Source organism: Leucopleurus acutus (genome assembly GCF_964270905.1).
Source record: "Leucopleurus acutus genome assembly, chromosome: 9".
In the NCBI taxonomy this organism is placed as follows: Eukaryota; Metazoa; Chordata; class Mammalia; order Artiodactyla; family Delphinidae; genus Leucopleurus; species Leucopleurus acutus.
In genome coordinates, this window is record NC_139144.1 from 69348446 (window position 1) to 69369106 (window position 20661).

A 20661-nucleotide genomic window follows, 5' to 3' on the forward strand; every position below is an offset into this window, starting at 1 on the left:
GGTTATTTTTCTTGGTTTTTTTGCATCTTTGTAAACTACCTCAAATCATTTCAGACCAAGGTAGGATGCAACTTAATAATACTAAAATTTATAGCTCAAGATGAAATTCAAGTCACTTTGCAATCTAAATCCAATTTACTTTTCAAATGTTAACTCTAAGAACATCTTTATATACCACTAGTTGTAATCAGCTTTGTCACCTCCATGTCCCTATACAAACCAGGTTCATTTTCATTAGGCCCACATTGAAAATGCCTTCTTCTTTAACCTCTATTCATCCAAATATTATCTTTCAAGATCCATTCTTTATTATACCTGATCATGACATTTTCCTAATGGTGAATTCATGGCATTTATTTACTTAACTGTTCATCTAGATCTTGACTTTGTTCTCTCTACTGGTGATTCTCATATTGCTTGATATGTCATGTACCTTCTTAATATATTTAGTACCAAGATCTTGGCTTTCAGGTAAACAATGAGTTCCTAAAAGTGAGGAGATGAGTCTTGTCTAGAACTCCTAATATTTGCATTCTGGTGCATTTATTGAAGGCATAAACATTTATAAAATAATAAATCAATTTATATGATGAAATAAAAGTATTAACTAAGACTGAGAGGCCAAAGCAGATTTTAACACAACATCATAAGTTCACTGGAAATTCTAAAGTATTGCGTTGGCCAAAAAGGTCATTTGGGTTTTTCCGTGACATCTTATGGAAAAACCCAAACGAACTTTTTGGCCAACCCAATATTTACAATTGTCGCAATACTTAAGATTTCTATGTACCGAGCACTAACTTGGGTCTTGAACAGAAGTCGCCAGTTTTTCCTTATATTTTGTTATTCCATTCCATCTCTTTGTAAAATTTGGGATGGCTATGTGACTCTGAGTTTTTTCTGGAGTGAAGAAACTTAGGCAAGAATCCTATCTGAATTCAGCAGTGACATTAGGGTTTACATTGAGCAAAGGGTCAATCTATTGATCTGTGACAATTTACTAGGGTCACAGATTGTCATGGCTTGGTGACATTGAGAGATGAGTCATTATGATTTTTCTGGATGATGACCAGTGGTGAAATCAACAAGGCTCAGACTAGACAACCCAAATGAAACAGTTGTTTTCCAGTGTATTCTTATACCTTACACACAGGTAGAATAAAGTATAGGGCGTATTTGGAAGCTCAGAAAGGCACAAAGATAATTTCTCTGCCATTCTGAATGACTGCCATCTTCTTGAATGCTGTGACAATTTTCTATTCTAAACACTTAGTTCACTAAACATTCATACTACATTCCTTAAGGGGTTTTGTTTTTGAGGGCTTTCTTTTCTTTATTTTTCTTCAGAGTAGATAGTAGCATGCTGTTGATAAAACACTTGAACCCCTGCTGTTAAAATTGTTGAGTTCTGTTCAGAGGAGTGAAAAAATGTTCTGCCATTTGTTCCCAGGTACTGAGACTGCTGCGGAAATGTACAAATAAGTGCTGTAATGTGTGTAGAGAATAGTTCTTTGTAGGGTTTAAGGCAGTGCAGAAGCGGGGTGTCTCACCTCTTTCCATGTGGGAGGTTGAACTGCTTGTTTCCCCTGCTGGGACTCCCATCCCTCAAAAATTCTTATGTACTAACACATGGATCACCAGAGGTTTGTTTTTTTTTTTAATTTGCTTTATTTATTTTTCCCCCAAAACAACTCAAAGTTTGCATTGTCAATGACAAGGTAACTCCCAAGGTTGCTAGATCAGACTTCTGAGAAGAGTTTAAAGTGCTTTAATCTATCATTTAATTAATATGGATATTCTGAATGATCAGTGTTCAAAGTGTTTCATTTTTATTTCAGAGAAGTAAACCTCTTTCTTGACTTTTTACTTTGTTACATTTTGAAAGCAAGTTCTTCTCTGTACCAAAATAAACTTAACTAATGTCATAATTTTTTATCAATTCATGTTACCTAGATGATTTGATACTCTGAGTTTATTGGAGCCAGGGATGGATGATCTGTTCTAAGCGGACTGTACACATTCACACATGCCCACTCAACTGGAACACATTCACTGTTTACTGCACAATCTTTTAAGATTGTTATTTTCCATCTGGTTAATGCTCCCCCACTACCAACTACCATTACTAAATTTTTTTAACAAAATAATCCTCTTGTGGGTAACGTCTCATTTTGCACATCCAAAGATATTCCCCGTATCTTTACAATAACATTTTTTTTCTCTCAGTCATCATATGTCTATTAGGCACCTAGTACTTGCCAACAGTTCTGATAAGCCTTAATGTTACAAATTCAAAACAAACAAAATCTGTGCTTCCAATAAGTGAACAATGTGGAGTATAAAGTCACAAATGCCAATAGACCACTACTGTGTGCTGCATGCTGTGGTGACTGTATTCTATGTGTTCTACAAGGGGTCAATGATTATGTTCTCATTTGCATAGCTTATAGGGCTAGGCCCTATACAAATTTCATATCTCTGGGTACATTTTAAAGAAAATAAGATATATAATACCACTGTAATATATTATAAATATTACATAGAATGAAATTTTGGTGCTATATTGCTGATGAGTTTCTGCTCTAATTGATTGGATTGAATTGAATTCAGAAGTTCAAAGACCAAGGTTACAGAGCTACTTTACTCCACTTATATCAGTCACAAGTACCTACTGTCTCAACAGACAGATACACAAATCAGAAATGAGTTTCCAGGTGTTGGTAGAAAATGTGACCACTTTTTATATCTTTGGAGGCCTAAGAGTTGGGTAGAGGACTTGATTCTAAATGTCAGTTCCAAGAAGGGATTATATACAGTCTTTTTAAAGTGCTTATGTTGGTTCAAATCCCCATGAATATGACCTATTCATGAGTGAAAGAAATCCTCTTTGAGCGTTTCTTACAATGATGCTTTTCCACTTAAGGATTACCCATCCGTTTTTATCTTCGTTGCTTATTGCATATCGAGATTGCCCTTCTCTGTGATTTACTTTTTTCCAAATGCTCTTATTTTAAAGACCTAAGGATGAGACTGCAGATGAGAATTGAATTGATATTGAAACTACAAAAAAAAAAAACACCCCAGGTTTTATTGTAACTCTAAAAGCACATTTTAAACCCTGGAACACATTAAGAATAAAAGTTCAAACTCACACTTGTCAAGGCATTTATAGTTAACTATCATCTATTGTTAATGTTTCCTAATTTGCCATTACTTTCTAACAGTTATGTGTTAATAAGAGAGGCCTAAATCTTTTATCATGTGTCTCCTTACTGGGTTTTATGACCTACCTCCAAAGATGAGGCCGCTGGAACTCCTGCTCAGACAGACAGAAAGGCAGCACATAGCTCAGGAAATTGGTGCTGATCTGGACATCAAAAATCCCCTCTCCTCATTTTGGCCTTTTTCTCTTTAAAGACATAGGCTGGGTCAATCGTAGAGATAGAGAATAATAACAAGAAAAAATTTAAGAGGAAGTTTTAAACTTTTCTTCCCCCAAAAGCTACTTTGAAGAAAAAGTTTCTTTCCCATTCCTATTCCAGAATAATTTTTCTTCAGTTGCCTTTTAAACACAGGTTCTTCATGTCTCAAAAACACACTTTAGCATGATGGTTTAGATGAACGACTTGGTAGATGGTGTTTGTGGTCACTGTGCATAGGATGAAATTTTGGTGCTGTGTAGCTGATCAGTTTCTGCTGTAATTGATTGGACTGAATTGAAATCAGAAGTTCAAAGACGACGGTTACGGGTTCAAAGAACCACCAGACAGCATTACTAAAACAATGGTCAGAATGAGTCACTGCAAATTGTGTCCACTGAATCTTCTGGTCAGTACAGTTCTCCACAATCATACCGGTCCATTTCAGAAGCAAATTTTCTACTCTTGTCAAAAAGGATTTGCCTCCTGAAGTCCAGCCCACTTTGGGGAGTGGAGCCATAGCCCCACATGGTAAGACTGTGGCCTTGCGTGCTTTGCTTACTTTATCCATACATTCCTCTTCCAGGAGCTTCTCAAAACGAGTGGCTGGATCATGTAAGATGTTAGTATTCCTGGATACATTCTAGTATCTCATCCGCATAATAAGGTTTCTCATCAAAACCTCAGTGTGTCTGTCTCTGGAAAACTGTATATAATTACGTTAGGGCTGAAGACGTATAAATAAAGCCATAATAATCATGCTTTGTTTGCACTGTGTCTTTTCGTTTACAAAACATTTCACCACACGTTTTAAAATTGGTCCTCCCAATCATTTCATTAGCTAACTAGGGATGTATTATTTATATCCATTTTCCAGATGACACTAGAGGTGTGACAAGTATAAGGTCATGAAACTTGTAAGCAGAAGAGCCAACACCGGCACCAAGTAAAGAGGTTATTTTACAATACAGACTGAATCTAACAAATAGCCCCATGAAGACGGGTGGGCAGTTCGCATCAAATTACTTTTTAGTCTCCCCTAAAATCTGCATCAGTAGCCATTGTAAATGAGTGTTGATGAAATGAAGAAGCTGTGCTTCATCTCATTTTCCTGAGTCTGGGAGAAGCTTCTTTTTATGGTGGGACTGTGAAACATGCAGCCCCTGAACAAATACTTGAATGCTATTGATTTAGAGATAAAGGAAACAAGAAAAGGACCTTGTAGAGGATGAGAGAGGAAGATGCTTGTATAACATTTTACACAAAATACAAAGTAAGCCCAAAAAACCCCAAATAACCCAAAAAACCTTAGTGGAGAAAGAAAGGAAAAAAAGAAGAGTAATACTAGGCACACGTTTATCCCATCAGAATTGTAGTGTGATTAGTGCACAAATATAGTCCCTCTTCACTCTGGGCTTGTTTCCACAGAGTGTAGGGTCATCAGGATGATCAGGACGAATAAACATCACATTCTGCGTCGCACAGCCCAGTAAGCCTCTGTGGCATCAGGTAGCAGGAACTAAGTGAGGTTCTATCAACCTCTGGGGAAGAATATGCGCGGGGAGGGAGGAATAACAACAAGGGCCAGAAAATTACTTGGTAGTCTCTTATCTAGATGAAACCGTGCTACACAGAGGATGCAGTGTCTGGAGGGAGCTTTGAGCCTCTGTTAACACTTAGACTTCTCTGCCCATGATTCTTGCTGGCTTGGTCAGCACTGGATTCCTAGGATAGAGCATCCCTTAGATTTGAGTCAGCAGCCTGGATGGAGAAAGGATACTAATAGATGTTGCTTCTTCCTACACTTTGGCTCTAAAGAGAACAAAAAGTAGTGCTTTAGAATAATAATTTAAAAAGTAATCTTTTTTTCTGATGGTTTTTGTTATTCTCCTCAAAACAGGCAGATTATAAAAATATATTCAGAAAAATTTCAGCTAAGTTTGTATGTTAGCTGCAAAATGACTGATAAGGAAAACGAGGCATGTTTGAAATTTTTTTTTTGAAATTGACTTAATTAAGAGCAGCTATCGCAGCACTTCCCCAAAGCTCCTAGATGCCAAGGGTGGCAATGCTGAATTGAGCTGGATGGCATCTTTGATTGATAAAAGGAGAATGGGTAGAAAGCTAAGAAGACAAAAGAAAAAAAAGGGAAGAAAATATATATTCACTGAGCATAATATGCAGTGGGTTCCAGTGTTGTGCTGTAGCCAGCTACTACTGGCTCACCTGAAAGAGCTCATTGTTAAATTTTTAAGAATTTTTCAAAGCAGTTGTTAGAAACATCCATTATTAAAAATTAAATTGTGTAAACCTTCACTTAACTAAAAATTAAAAGCAAAATTAAAACACTCAAAGCTCAATCACTTCCAAATTATTTTTCATTTTACTATTATTTATGTTCTCGAGGTTATCCATACCTATTGTATCTGTGGTGGAAATCCTGTATAACAGTGCACTATTACACATATCTTTTCAGCCCTGTATTTAGTGACATCATATTGGCGGCTCAAATTACCCATGGCTGGCAAATGCTACAAATCAGGTATTGATTTATTGTTTTGTTGATTGTCTAATGTTGAGAAATGTTAATGATGAAAATTAAAATGGAAAGTGTGTCATGCAGTTACATTATGAAGAATATAAAATTAAGGAAATATTCATTTATCATTTGAAAACTATTATCTGATTCAGCAAAGATGTGATGCACATCATTCATGAGCAAATAAGCTTCTGACACACATCTTAGTTGTTTCACTTTCCTCCTAACTTGTTATAGTAAACAAAAATATCAACCAGCTTTGATGTCGCATATCAGATTTAATGATGAGGCATTTATTGGGAAAAGAGATGGCAGATTGGGATCTGACTCTTTTTGCCAAATCCTGGTTGAATTGAAGCCATAATTTGTCTATCACTACAAGAGTTTGGAAAATATCAGTGGAAGCATTGGTAGAACCAATTGGTTATGTAGAATTTACAATAATAAGTACTGTGTATTTTACCATTAATTGCTAATTGTGTGCTACACATTCATGTCAATAACATTTATAATAAACTTATATATGTACTTTTTTCTTCAGAGAGCCTGTTGTTTATTTGTCAGCATACTACTGATAATTATTAAAATTTTCTCTTATTCCCTTATTTAATTCTGTAACAATTCCTTGAAGTAGGTATTATCCATATTTGTAGCTATGGAAAATGAGGCCCAGAAGAGTTTGGAAATACCAATGTCACATAGCTGTCAGAGAATATAGTTGGGTTGGGGTCTCAGGTATATTCTGGCCAGGGCCTGGGCTTTTGTACTGACACCACTCTGACACTGACATTTACTAGTTAAAGACCTCAGTTGTCACTTGTGTGCTACATTCTGGCCTCAGCATCCTCTTCCATGAAAGGAGAATGACACTAGCTATTCATTCCTCCTCAGAATTGTTGTGAGGATCAAATGTGAAAATAATTTGTAAACTTAAGGTGCTAAAATATTACCTAATTATTTACTTAAGAGCTAGACATTTAAGATAGCATTTTGCTTGCAGAGCTTTACTATTTCGAGTCTGACTCAGGCTCCTTGAAAATTAACTTTTCCATATACTACCTGAAAAACAGAACATGCACTTCATTTTCTTTGGCAAATACTTTCTGTTATAAATTTCTAGATATTTTCCTGTTCTGGGCTTCTTTGCAAGTCTCCAACATCTTTTCTGTAAATTTAAGCACTGTTCAATTTTTACAGTAATAGATTGATGGTTTCTTAAAGTGTCTGGCCGCTCTGTATGCCCACGTTTTTATCAGCCTAGAGCATCCCTGAGGGTAGTGTGTTAGCAGAGGATCTGGAGAAGCAGCCAAAAGCTAAAACCAATGCATAAGTGAAAAGAAAGAAAAACAAATTATTTCTTTGAAAAGCAATCAAGTTGTTTGCATTAGAGTATTGTTACTTATAACCTTGGATAATTTAAAGTTATTGGAGAATGTAAGTACATTTTAATACCCTCTGATACCTCAGTATTAGATTGAGGTATGGATAATAGATAATTTTGCCCTGTATCTGTCTCCCAATGCCAAAGCACTTCCAGGTGATGACATTTTCTATTGCAATTCTGAGTGTTTACAGGCCTTGATTCTGCTAGGTAATTATAAAATCTACCATAGCAGTATGAGCTAATGCCATGATATAGAATTAATGATATAGAATTAATCAAACCTAAATGAAAAGGTCATTAGAGAGTTAAATTATTTCAGTGATACCAGAGTAACACCACATAAACAAGAATTAACCTCCATTTTGATATAATAGATTCTGAAATTTAGTCATTAGCTTCACCTCACTAAGCCTATTTAATTACTGATGTGGTTAATTACTTAAGCCCATTGACCACTGTTTAGTATTCTGTTACTTATATTTTTGGCTCTTTGAAAAAAATAGTATGTCACATTCTTAACTTATCGTTATGCTTCACCTTAATTACTTCCTATGAGCTAACAGAGATGATCTAATAAAACACTAACAGTACAGGGCATGACTATTTCTTAAAAAAAAAAAAAACACTAACAGTTATTTATTAAACTTTTACTATATAGGGGATTGTGCATAGGTATAAAGGGAAATTGTTCTTTTCATGGTAAAATAATTGAATTTCCTAACACATTAGAATGGTATTTAGTTTCTTAGGGGAGCTTTAATGGCCTCCTTTGCCATTGTCCCTGACCAGAACAGAGCAGATTAAGAATCTGTGTAGAAATGTGCTTTAAGGAATTCTGGATGATTTGAGGCAGAGAAATGGTGCAGTGTCACTTAACAGCTGAATGTCCATTTTCTCTGGCAGGTTAATGTAGTTTGCTGATGTAAATGTGTAGTAGTCAGGGTAGGCTAGATTATGTTGCACTAACATACATTCCCAGTATCTCATTGACAACAAAGATTTATTTCTTGCTTATGCCACATGTCCCCTGTGAGTTAGCTCAGTCTTACATCCTCTCTGTTAGGGGCTAAGGCTGACAGAGGCGTCATCTTAATTTCCATAACCATCAGGGTAGTGGGAAGAGCACGTAGTGAATTACACACATACTTTCCCCAGAATTACAATGTTACCACTTGCCCCAAAGAAACAGGACTAGAATATTCATGTCCAGCAATAATGACTATCACACACCACCACTAAGGACTTCAATGGAGGGAGCAAGAAATGGAGCAAGTCTCAAGAAACTCTGTTGTAGTTCTTCTTGCTCTGTATGGTCACGTCACTCCAGCTAAAATTCTATAACCTTTGAGCAGTACTAGATGAATTCAACTGAGCATTTTGGGTTACATGTGTGCTCTTCTTTTTTCTGTGTAATCTGTAATCTTTCAGAGATGCTTCAGTCCTCCTTTTAGAATCTCACTGCATCCTGATGTTCTCATATAGAATTGATCAAAAGCAAAGATTTAATTATTTGAATAATTATTTTCCTATGTACAATGAGGGAAGGAACTGTAATCACTGCTTTTCCAAAGCATCTCACTCAGTGCCAATGTCAGAGTGTTGCAAAATAAATGTAGGTTGTGTGAACAAATGAATGAATGAGAAGATAGAAATTCCAGCCAATTTGAAGGTGGTTGTCAGCTGGAAATATTTAATATCTATTTCTATTTCAGTTCTTATCTTTATCATTTCTTCATTCTACATCCTTTGTGCTTAATTTATTCATTTTCATGTTTTTTTCGTTTTCTTAAATGAAAGCTTAGTTCTATTTACACCTTACTTTTTTAATATAAGCATATAAGCATTTAAAGTTATGTTTCCCTTTAATCAGTACTCTTTCTGTGCTCCACAAATTTAGATATGTTGTATTCTAATTATTATTGAGTTCAAAATATTTTCTAGTTTCTGCTGTGATACATTTTTTGATCCACATGTTATTTAGAAGTGATTATTTAATATGCAAATATTTGAAGTTTTTTTGGGTATATCATTGCAAATGAAGATAATTTAATATCATTTCATAATTAATGAAGACTTACCTTCTGGTTGAGCATATGGTATCTTTGTGAATATTCCTTGTGCACTTGAAATAGATGTGTATTTTTTGCTATTGTGATCTGTAATTTGCAATTAGTCAAGTTGATTGACAGTGTTGTTCATATCTTTTATCTCTTTACTGACTTTTTTCTACTTGTTTTATCAATTTATGAGATATAGGTGTTGAAGTCTCCAAATATGACTGTTTCTTTCCTAGTTCTGATTTTAATATTTGTTCATAAAATTTTAAAAATTATTTATTACATTGTTAATTGCAAAATGGTGAATTTGTCCATTTCTTTTATTCTGTAAGGAAGTTCTCTCTCTCACACATAGCCTCTTGTCTTTCTTAAAAAGTATCCTTCTGGTTGTATTGATTCATTTTTTTGGTCAATGTATTATAAGCCATTATGATTATTATTTTTTTTAATTTTTAATTTGTCCTAAATATCACCAGGAAAGTCCTTTCAGGTAATCTCTGTACCCTTTTAATGTATCCCTTTTAGTATATGAACACATCTTTGATTTCTGATGCAACAAAATATTTCGGGCTCACCTTTTACTTTCCCAGTCCCAAACCTCATATCTTTTAGTTGGAAGTGACATTTTAAAAACCAACATCTGGGGGCTTCCCTGGTGGCACAGTAGTTAAGAACCTGTCTGCCAATGCAGGGGACCAAGGTTTGAGCCCTGGTCCGGGAAGATCCCACATACCGTGGAGCAACTAAGCCCGTGTGCCACAACTCCTGAGCCTGCACTCTAGAGCCCACGAGCCACAACTACTGAGCCTGTGTGCCACAACTACTGAAGCCCGCGCATCTAGAGCCCGTGCTCCGCAACAAGAGAAGACACCACAGTAAGAAGGCTTTGCACCGCAACGAAGAGTAGCTCCCACTTGCCGCAACTAGAGAAAGCTCATGTGCAGCAAGGAAGACCCAACGCAGCCAAAAATAAATAAATAAAAAAAATAGAAAAAGATGTTAGTGATATCAAACTTAGCAATGCCATTATAAGAAAGGAAATTTAGAGAGCAATATACCTTATAAACAAAGACACAACATTTGTTAACTAAGAATATCAAATCAATTTAGCAATATATACAAAAGATAACGAATTTATACTATGACAAATTCAGTTTTATCTCAAGAAATTAAGGTTAATTTATTATGCAAAACTAAGTCAATCTAATGGAATACTAAATAATTAAAAAAGAACAAACTATTGCTATGTACAGCAGCATGGATGAATCACAAATTCATTGTGCTAAATTAAGGAACCCAATATTAAAATGTTATATACCACATAATTTCATTCATTTGGCATTTTGGAAAAGGCGATAATATAGGAGGACAGAACAGATGAGTGGTTTCCAGGAGTTTGATTGGGAATATGTTGTGAATACAAATGAAATGAATGAGATAATTCTTTGGGATATAGGAATATTTCTGTATCCTACTCTGGTTGTAGTTATGAGAATACATGCACATGTAAAAACTTACTGAACTTTACACCAAAAAATGTGACCTTTGCTCTATGTAAATTAAAACAAATCCAAAAACAATTTTATTTTTATATTAATAGAAAAAAGCAGGTAAACTGTCATCTTAATAAAATTCAGACAATGCTTTTGACAAAAGTCAATATCCCTTTATGATAAAATGTCCTAGCAAATTAGGAGTAGAAAAAAATTTTCTTACTATGACAAAGGGTATTTGCAACAAACCTAGAGTTAACATTACACTGACTCATGAAATAATGAATACTTTCACCCTAAGATTGAGAATAAATACACCCACTCTCACTATGTCTGTTCAATGCTGTATTGGGCAACAAGGCTAAAAAAACCCTCCCAATTCCAGAATATGTTTTCATATTTCAGTATCTACAGAGGAGAAAGGCCCACTAGAAGGATATTGGAATGGAGACCTAGTACCCAACAGAGGTAGGTACCATTATTATTTACATTTTGCAAATACCGAGTCTTAGAAATGCTATTTAGTTTGTTGTTAAGGCTGAAAATTGAACACTAAATTTTATGTTTCTAACCACTAAGCTGTACTTAATAAGTTACACTCAATTTCTCTTTGCATCTTATTACTTCACCTCAACATTTTGTATAATCTTTGGTCCAAGGTCTATGATCCAGAGAATAATGACATCAGAAGTCTTGTTTGGAATATTTGAGAAAACTTTCACCATCTGAGGCTTACTGTTTTTTTTAATCCAAACATTTTTAGCTACTCATTTTTAATTAAATGGAACATAATTATATGATTAGACTCAGATGAGCTACAGGGAAATTTACCAATGTATTTGAAACTAAAAGATAATTGGAAAGTCTATCTGTGATGCCCAAAATTTTAAGAAATACATACTTTAGTTTTATCAGTGGCTTTGCACTGAAAATTATTCTGGGCCTGCAAAGGCAAAGCTCATTCTGGAGAACCGTATTGCAGAATTTCATGACACATTCTGAGTTCATGTGGCAAATTAATAAAGGACATCATTCTGGGTCCCTTAAAGTTATGTTTTGCATTTTACTTTACAAGTTACTTAGAAATTCATTCTTCTATCTTGGCATGAGATTAGTTCAGCCTCCTAAAGGCTATCAGCATTGTCTTTGAGTGACAGGCTCTATATTGGAAGTTAAGACTTCTTAGTTTTAATTTGTATTTCAGAGTACTAGTTTGTAGGTGGGAGAAGCCAAAGTCCCTTCCAGAACCCATTCTACCTTGTTGGAGATAGTTTCTGGACACTGCAGTGCTTGAATGCTGCTTGTGTTCACTGCCAGCTTTTATGGAGGATCTTTATTTCCTTCTGACCCATTTAAGCCTGTTAGGTGACGAGAGGAAAATGAAGGAAGCTCTTCCTTCATTATGTACTGCTATTATGTACATTATGTACTTCTATTATGTACTGCTTCCTCACTGTCACCTTTACTGGGTCCCAGAAGGGAGAGTATAAAATCCCAAAGGAGAGTGTTAAATCACAGGTAGAGATTAGTATATTCAAAGAATGAGTTTCCTGCTGGTATCCTGTTTTGCTTTACATTTTGGTTTTTAGAACAGAGTTCCTTCCACTTAATTTTTTAAGAGAATTATTTTCTTCTATGATAAGATTTGGAATTACCCTCAGGCAATTACTTAATTCAGGAACTATCTGCTGAATACCTAAACCAGTGGTGGGAAAGGAATTTTGTTGAGAAGGAAAATAGTGCAAGTAAAATATTTATGGCTAGTAAAGTATTAATAATTAAGTTTATGGAATATAAAAAATAAGAAATAATATTACAGTACATTTTATTAAGTGGCCTTGTAAAAGAGAAGTGAAGATGAAAGGACATGAGTAATTGTTTATTAATTTGAAAAAAAAGTAGGGAGGTGTGGACTTGTGTGCACATTCTGTTTCTTCTATTAAGTTTATTTCTGTCAATAGGCATAGTTGTTTTCATTTTTTAAATATCGTATTAGCAGAAATCAGTGTATAGAGAGAGCAGATAGCAGTGAGCCAGAAAGTTACCAAAAAAATGTAGGAAGTATAATGATTAAAAAAAAATACCAGATGGAATGGATCACCAATGATATGTTGTCAGATGCCAATATAGCCAAATGTCTTCAGAAGATAACTGACCAGGTAGGCTTCATCTCCTATCTCCTAGAATACTAATACCCTCATGGTCCCACCAAATGCAACAGGAGGCCAAACAGCCAAGAAAGCAAATCATAAACTATGGAAGCTTAATAAGTTAGTAAAATAGATGTTAAAGGATGTATATGTGATAAGAACTAGGGTCATGTGAGGAATTAGAAATGTGGAAGGTTAGAGAGAAAAAAGGAAAATCTGTCTATATATCTTATTAATTTACTGATTTTTGTATAAGCCAAACTTTTCCCTGTGTTTTTGAGTTAAAGTAGGCTATAGTTAATTAAACTGAAACTTGTATAGGGTTCAAGATTGACTTACAAAACATTTTATCTCTCATTAAAAACTCCAATCAATTAGTAATGGCTACTTCAATTGCTCTATGGGGTTGTATCGTGAAGCCGTATTCAAGTTCTGTGAGAGTGTCATAATCAATTACTTATGTCTACAGTGATCATGAGAATGTCTGCAGTGATTATGACTTCTTACCCTGAATGAGACCTTTCAAAACGGATGGCTCTTATGTAAACCTGGGCTCAAATCAGACTAGGATTGAAAATTTGTCAGACTTCTAATGTCAAGCAGATATGGAGTTTGATGAGGAATAGATGGCCAGTGACTGTATGTTCTAGAGACCGACTAGAGCCTAAATATAAAAGACAGTTTAAACCCAGACATGAAGAAGAAACTGGACTCACATTACATCACATGATTCTTGGCTTGGAATCAAAGATTTGGGAGAAAGATTCAGCCAATAGACTTCAGAATGTTCTTGGTTAAGGAAGGCTGAGATTGGCTGATACGAGGTTTTGTTTTCTTGAGTGATCCCTGGTTTATGGATAGTGCTTTTACATCTTTCTTGGACTTTGGAATATAATCCATAGGATTCCATATGCTTAGGGTATATCATTGAATATGTTCACTTGGATTCTGATAATATAGTACATCCCAGCCTTAAGAGAACTTGTTGGCAGTTCTTGGGGAGATAACAATTCCTGTAATGGTTTGTTTGCTTTTTTAAAGATAGGCTTGTAGGAAAAACAGGCACAGTAATAGAATGCTTAAGAATACTGGACAAAGTTGGATGCATTTTGAGTGTATGTAGACCAAATTCAGTGATTCAATAGGAACTTCTGTCTCTGAGGCTATAATGGGTTTAGAAAACCAAAAGACACATCAGTGAGAAGAATGATTAGCGCAACATTACTCTTAGCAATGTCAGTCAGAATCCAAGATCCTAGCTATCTGCTGGAACAGGTAACTGACAAATTCTAACATACAGACATTGACTTTGCTATTAAAAAGCTAGGAAACCAAGCAGGGTAATTGTGAATGAGGTAGGGACTCAGTTATCAGTGAACTCTAATCAGTGGATTGGTGGCATTGGACTGATAAAGCAATATCATGAGATTCCTTCTACTTCTCTACCAGGGCCTAGTTATAAGGCTAGTTAAAACCTATGGAAGGAAGCTATGACCAGGCTTAGAATCAAGGGCTACAATTCTGGATATGAAGAAAAGAATTTGTCAGGTACTTCAAGTTTTATTCAATTTTTGAAGTTCTCTGTGGATGTAATTTTACAGTCTCTTTGTAGGTCTATTCTATTGATTAAGGGAGTGAAAAATAATTTTATAGTTATATATAATAATTGCTCTCCTGGAGATAAAATTCTTCCTACTCTATAGCTGTGAGTGTGGAAAATGGTGTCCTTTTGAGACAATAAAACCAAACCAGGGAATTCCTTGCAGTCCGGTGGTTAGTACTTGGCCCTTTCACTGCTGTGGCCCGGGTTCAATCCCTGGTTGGGGAACTAAGATCCCGCAAGCTGTGAGGAGTGGCCAAAAAATAAATCAAACCAAACCATACCAAATGTACAATTAATTGAAAGCAAGAACTTTCCCTGAGGTCCATGGATCCTTAGGGTTTACGAGTGGAGTCTGAAAAACCACTAAACTGTTGAAGCTCTACCATATATATATATGTATATATTTTTGTGTGTGTGTGTGGTACGCGGGCCTCTCACTGTTGTGGCCTCTCCCATTGCGGAGCACAGGCTCCGGACGCGCAGGCCCAGCGGCCATGGCTCACGGGCCCAGCCGCTCCACGGCATGTGGGATCTTCCCAGACCGGGGCACGAACCCGTGTACCCTGCATCGGCAGGCGGACTCTCAACCACTGCGCCACCAGGGAAGCCCCTATCATATATATTTTTTTAAAATTTTCATTGTAGTATAAAATATTTTATAACATATCATATAGGTGTACAACTTGATGAATTTTCTCAAGTAAACACATCTCTGAAATCAGTGCCTGGAACAAGAAACATTGTCAGCATCCCTGAAGGCCAGTATCCCTTCCATTCACTAATCCTGTAACAAAGGTAATTGCTGTCCTGACTTCTAACCCCATAGGTTTATTCTAGTATTGATCTAAGTGGAATTCTATAGAAAGTGCTTTATTCGTCTGTCTTCTTTCTCTTGACATTTTACTTGTGAAGTTTATTCATGTTATTATGACTAGGTGTAGATTGTTCATTCTCATTACTAAATAATGTCCCACTGTGTGACACTGCCATGATTTACTTATCTATTTACTGCTGATGGGTATTTAGATAGCTTCTAGTTTGGAGCTATTGTAAATAGTATGTCTATGAATGTTTCAGTACATGTCTTTTGGTAAATATATTTTGGCATTTCTGTTGTATAAATCTAGTAGTGAAATTTCTGGGTCATAACTGTAGACCCTCTACTTTCATCAGTCTGATCATCTCTCTAATTTCAATGTTCACTCTTCCATCTTTTCAAAATGGCATAGTAAAGTTTATGGTTTGAATCTCTCCACTTTTTTTTGCAACAAAAACATGGAGTAATAGATTAAGCATTGAAAATTAAATTTAAAAAGATATATCAGTGCTCCAAAGAAAGATATTTCCATAAACTAGAAATGAAAACACACACTCATTGTGCATTGTGATAGATAATAATAAAACCACACCAAAATATTATCCTCGAACTAGAAAATATCAAGGATAAAAATGAAATTTTAAGTGCAAGTAGGTTGGAAAAAACAAGTTATTTACACAGCAACTATAATCATAGTCGACTTATCAGCAATGCTAAATACTAGAAGCTGAGGAAATGCTATTTAAAAATGCTGTTTAAAAAAGATGAGGAAATGCTGTTTAACACTGAAAACTATCATTCAAAGGAGAGAGGTAAATTAAGGTATTGCCAGGGATACAAAAAGCAAGGAGTCTTTCCTCCTGCAAATACTTCTCAGAAAGAATTATTAAAAACGTAGTTCAAAAGGAAGCACATTCATAAAACCTTGACCACACTTTAGATCAGGTGTCATCAAACTTTTTCTGTGAAGGGTTGGATAGAAAATATTTTAGGCTTTACGAGCTACATCATCTCTGTGGCAACTACTCAGTGAGGCTGTTGCATTGTGAAAGCAGCCATGGACGGGATGTAAAGGATGGTGTGGCTGAGTTCCAATAAAACTTTTTTTTTCTTTTTACAAAAACAGATGGCAGAGCATCTATGGCTCACAGATTTTAGTTTGCTGACCACCACTCTAGATCACAAAGAGAGACTCAAAAAAATTAAAAAATGTAATTATCTCTCTCTGTGCCACATCTGGTCTGGTCCTATTCGGTATCAGAATTAGTATAGAAATGGCATAAAGTTCTTAATCCCTGTATTTGCAACATTTCTTTCTTTAGATTTTATGTTACAAGATAATATAATTACAATTCTGTTTTAGAATCCAACAACAACATATCTTGGATCATTTTTATTTCTAATAGTTATCACCAATGCACACGAACCTTGGCTTTTCAGAAGAAGGGCTCTCTTGTGGAGAGAGCCCCATCATGCCCTGAAATGCTGGGGTCAGATGGGTCTCCACAGATTTTTGTGCCGTTGGACAGAACAAAAGTGTCTTCTGGGCTGAGTGCCACTTGGAAGACTTTGTACGATTATTCAGATGCTTTTTCCTTCATTGCTGTTTCCATGTCTCATTTCAGAAGAACCTCACTACAGAGGCACAACCTTCTCTCAGGGCTGGATTTAGCAGAATGTGTTTGATCATTTAATTTCTTCACGCCCTCAGTGCAGAAGGGTTACATTCATATTACTGGTTATTGGCAGAGTTGGCAATTTTTTAAGTCAATTGATTTCCTGGCACTGAAGATTACACATTTAAAAGCAGTTTTATCAGAAGAAATATGAAGCAAATGCTTAAGTTAAGTCTCTAAATCACTCTCAGGCTTCAATGTAGCTTGGTTTTTCATACAATTTGAGTTAGAAACTGGGGACCCAGACAAGCAGTGCATGCCTGCTAACGTTGACAAAAAGGATACAATATAGAAAGTTTTTATTCAGTCTATTCCTAAAAATGTAATTTTTTCCTGGCTCTGTATTCTTCTGCATACTCCTGACTGAGAAATGCATGTTTCTTTTAATTCTTTTGCTGACTTTATTTTTTTTCTGATAATATTAACGATGTACTTTTTTTAAGTAATAGATTTAAGGATTTCAGAGGTAGAAGAGACTCAAGATATCCAATGTGTTACCTGATATCAAAACCCTTCTACAGTATTCTTGCTAAATAGTCACTTAGCTTTTGCTTGATTACTTCCTATAATGGATAATTCACTATATCCCATGATTGCCCAGGCCATTCTCAGTCATGTCCTATTGATTAGAAAATTTGTTTCTTATTATAAGTGTAATGTTAAATGTTGAATTTCTATAGTAGAGATTTTACATAGAGGGTTGAAAGATAAAATTTGTACAATACGAGTTATATCCAGTGTGATTTTGAATAGTTATGACTATGAAACTCTGATCATTTAGTATTATAAAGGTTTATTTATGACCTCCATTATTCCAAAAATGATTCAAGAAGCCTCAGACAAAAAGCATGACAAGCAAGATAAAGATTAAAGTAGGTGAAGAAAACAGGCCCAAAAGAAATTAAGAAAGGGAAATGACATCAGCTAAAATTATGGTTTATCATAAAATTTGTGATATTAAATACTTCATACTTACTAGTCTAAGCAGCCAAAGCAAAGAGAGATACAAGATAATTTATGGTTAAGGCAGAGCTATTGTTTTCCTTGGTAGGCAAACCGTGGGTCTTCATAACGGATATATACAGGGATGTACTGAACAAAGTCCTCAACCATATCTTCCCAATATATATTTCAGAGGAAGCTTGCTGATAACATGCTACACAGCAATCCAAGTGTGGTTTTGTAAAAGTAGTTCTGTTGCCCTATCAGAGACCTATAGCCTAGTAGTCTGGTTTGACTCAAGGATAATTTGGAATATAAATGGGAAGAGATAATGTGAACATCTACAAAAATTCCATAATTGAACTTTTTATATGAATAGCATAACAGAAAATAAAATGTTATATGCTTTGGCATGATTTAGAAGTACAGAATTTTTAAGTGGTTTCTTAAAGACATGTTCAAATACTTTGACAATGAACTGAGTAACAGAGAGTTGATGTCATTTTAAAATAAAAGTAACCTAATGAAGACAAGCAGCTATGTAGATAATTCTCCTTGAATGAAGTTTACATTTATACACGGCAGGTGGGCGTGTAATTCCCGAGTTCACTATGCAATCCTGAAATGCCATCTGGAAACTAACCAGTAAACTCTAGACTAGTGGTTCTCAAATTTTAGTATATTGAAGAATCACTTGGGAACCTTGTCAGACATGCAGATCTCCCCACAGCCAAATATTCTGTGTGGAATATAGGAGTCTGCATTTTGCATGTGATGTGGACACATTTTGCAAAACATTGCTCTAGACCTGGTAAATCTCTTCTCTGGGGCTGAGATTACTATAGAGTTAGCCAAAATTATCAGTAGGTCATTATTCACAAATTTTGTTTCATTTAATTTTCCCCCTTTGGAGTTAGAAGATTATGTCTCTTTTTTCACAAGATTTCTATAAGACTGCCTTCATTCATTTAAAGTTCCAGGGACTTCCCTGGGGGCACAGTGGTTAAGAATCCGCCTGGCAATTCAGGGGACATAGGTTTGAGCCCTGGTCCGGGAAGATCCCACATGCTGCAGAGCAACTAAGCCTGTGCGCCACAACTACTGAGCCTGTGCTCTAGAGCCCGCGAGCCACAACTACTGAGCCCACATGCCACAACTACTGAAGCCCACACGCCTTGAGCCAGTGCTCCGCAATGGGACAAGCCACCAAATTGAGAAGCCTGCGCACCGCAACAAGGAGTAGCCCTGACTCGCTGCAACTAGAGAAAGCCTGTGTGCAGCAACGAAGACCCAATGCAGCCAAAAAAAAAAAAAAAAAAAAAAAGTTCCAGGTTCAGAGAAAGATAAAGGAGATTTCCAGAGCTAATGTAAAAATCTCTTCTGTTTAAGAATTTTCAGTGAACCTCTACAGTGTACCACCAAGTTGCCAGGTAACAACTTTGTTTTTATACTGTATTAATATAGTTCATCGACTTTTAGTATTATTATTCTTGGAAACTTCTTTTTATTGTTCACAGGATGCCTGAGGGAGACCATGTTATTTATAGTTGTGTGGTTATAAACACATTGAGAGACACAATCTGTGTCACTAAGTATACGGGGCATAGCAGGATGGAAGAGGAAGTTTTGCTTCTGGTAATCCACTTATCTTCCTCTATGTGATGATGAAAAATGAATTATCTGACTACCTGCTTGAGTAGCTCAGGTGAAAAATTTGCATATTTCAGCTCTTGTACAATCTGGTTATTTGCCTTCTTAAAAACAGAGCTGCTAAAAACAATGTCATGCTTAAATTCACACTAAGAGCAATGACAGAGAATGAAGTTCTCTTTGTCTTAAACTCGGGCTTCATTTACCTAATCACTTTCAGCATTTTCAGAGTCAAACACTGAAGAATGTAAAGCTCTTTGACTAAAGCAACAAAGCTGACATGTGTTCTTTCTACTATTTGTAAGGCACTGTGTTAGGTTATGGGAAAAAGGGAATGAATAGGACAGATGATATCCCCAAGGAGTTCACATTGAATCCCCTCACCTCCTTTTTGGGCTCTTCACTGCTGTACCTCACCCTTGATCCACCAGGGGAATTTCTCACTGTGAGACAGGTCACTAGGTGAAGAAATCACTTCACCAGGTTATTTTCTATTATCAGGGATTTAAAAATATTATGTTTTGACAATAAAGTGTTATTGTGTTTCTAAGCTTAGAGAGTAGAAGTAACAAATGAAATCAGTTTTTTGCTTTTTTGTTTTTGTTTGTTTGTTTTTAAGTATCAGGAGGGAAAAAAGGAGAAACATAGAGTAGGTAATGAAGTGGCTGTGATTTCTGATTTTCTTTTCATCTAGGGAAAACATAATCACAGGGGTTTTGTGCTGCTTATATTGATGTGCTATGCTTTCTTTCAACGTGAGTGAGATGCTAGCAGTTATATACAGATGATAAGAAATTCTGAGAATATTGAATGAAAGGATTTCTTTCCTTAGTGAATGGGCAGTCTTCCTTGCTTGAAAGAATGCCCTCAAATAAAAGCCCCTGAAATGGCTTTAGATGCAAACTTGGTTACAGCTTCTGTAGAAAAGCCA

General features: G+C 35.7%; 1 protein-coding gene across 4 annotated transcripts in view; it reads left to right on the top strand.

The window, feature by feature from the left end:
* Positions 1 to 20661, top strand: part of DNAJB9 (DnaJ heat shock protein family (Hsp40) member B9) — a 562457-nt gene that overhangs the window by 391451 nt on the left and 150345 nt on the right. For 3 of the 4 annotated variants that reach the window (XR_014326469.1, XR_014326471.1, XR_014326472.1), the window contains 2 exons: positions 5896 to 5961; positions 11298 to 11360. The gene's annotated coding sequence lies outside the window, so the exon portion shown is untranslated. The remainder of the gene's footprint in view (positions 1 to 5895; positions 5962 to 11297; positions 11361 to 20661) is intronic. The other variant, XR_014326470.1, reaches the window with a different exon arrangement.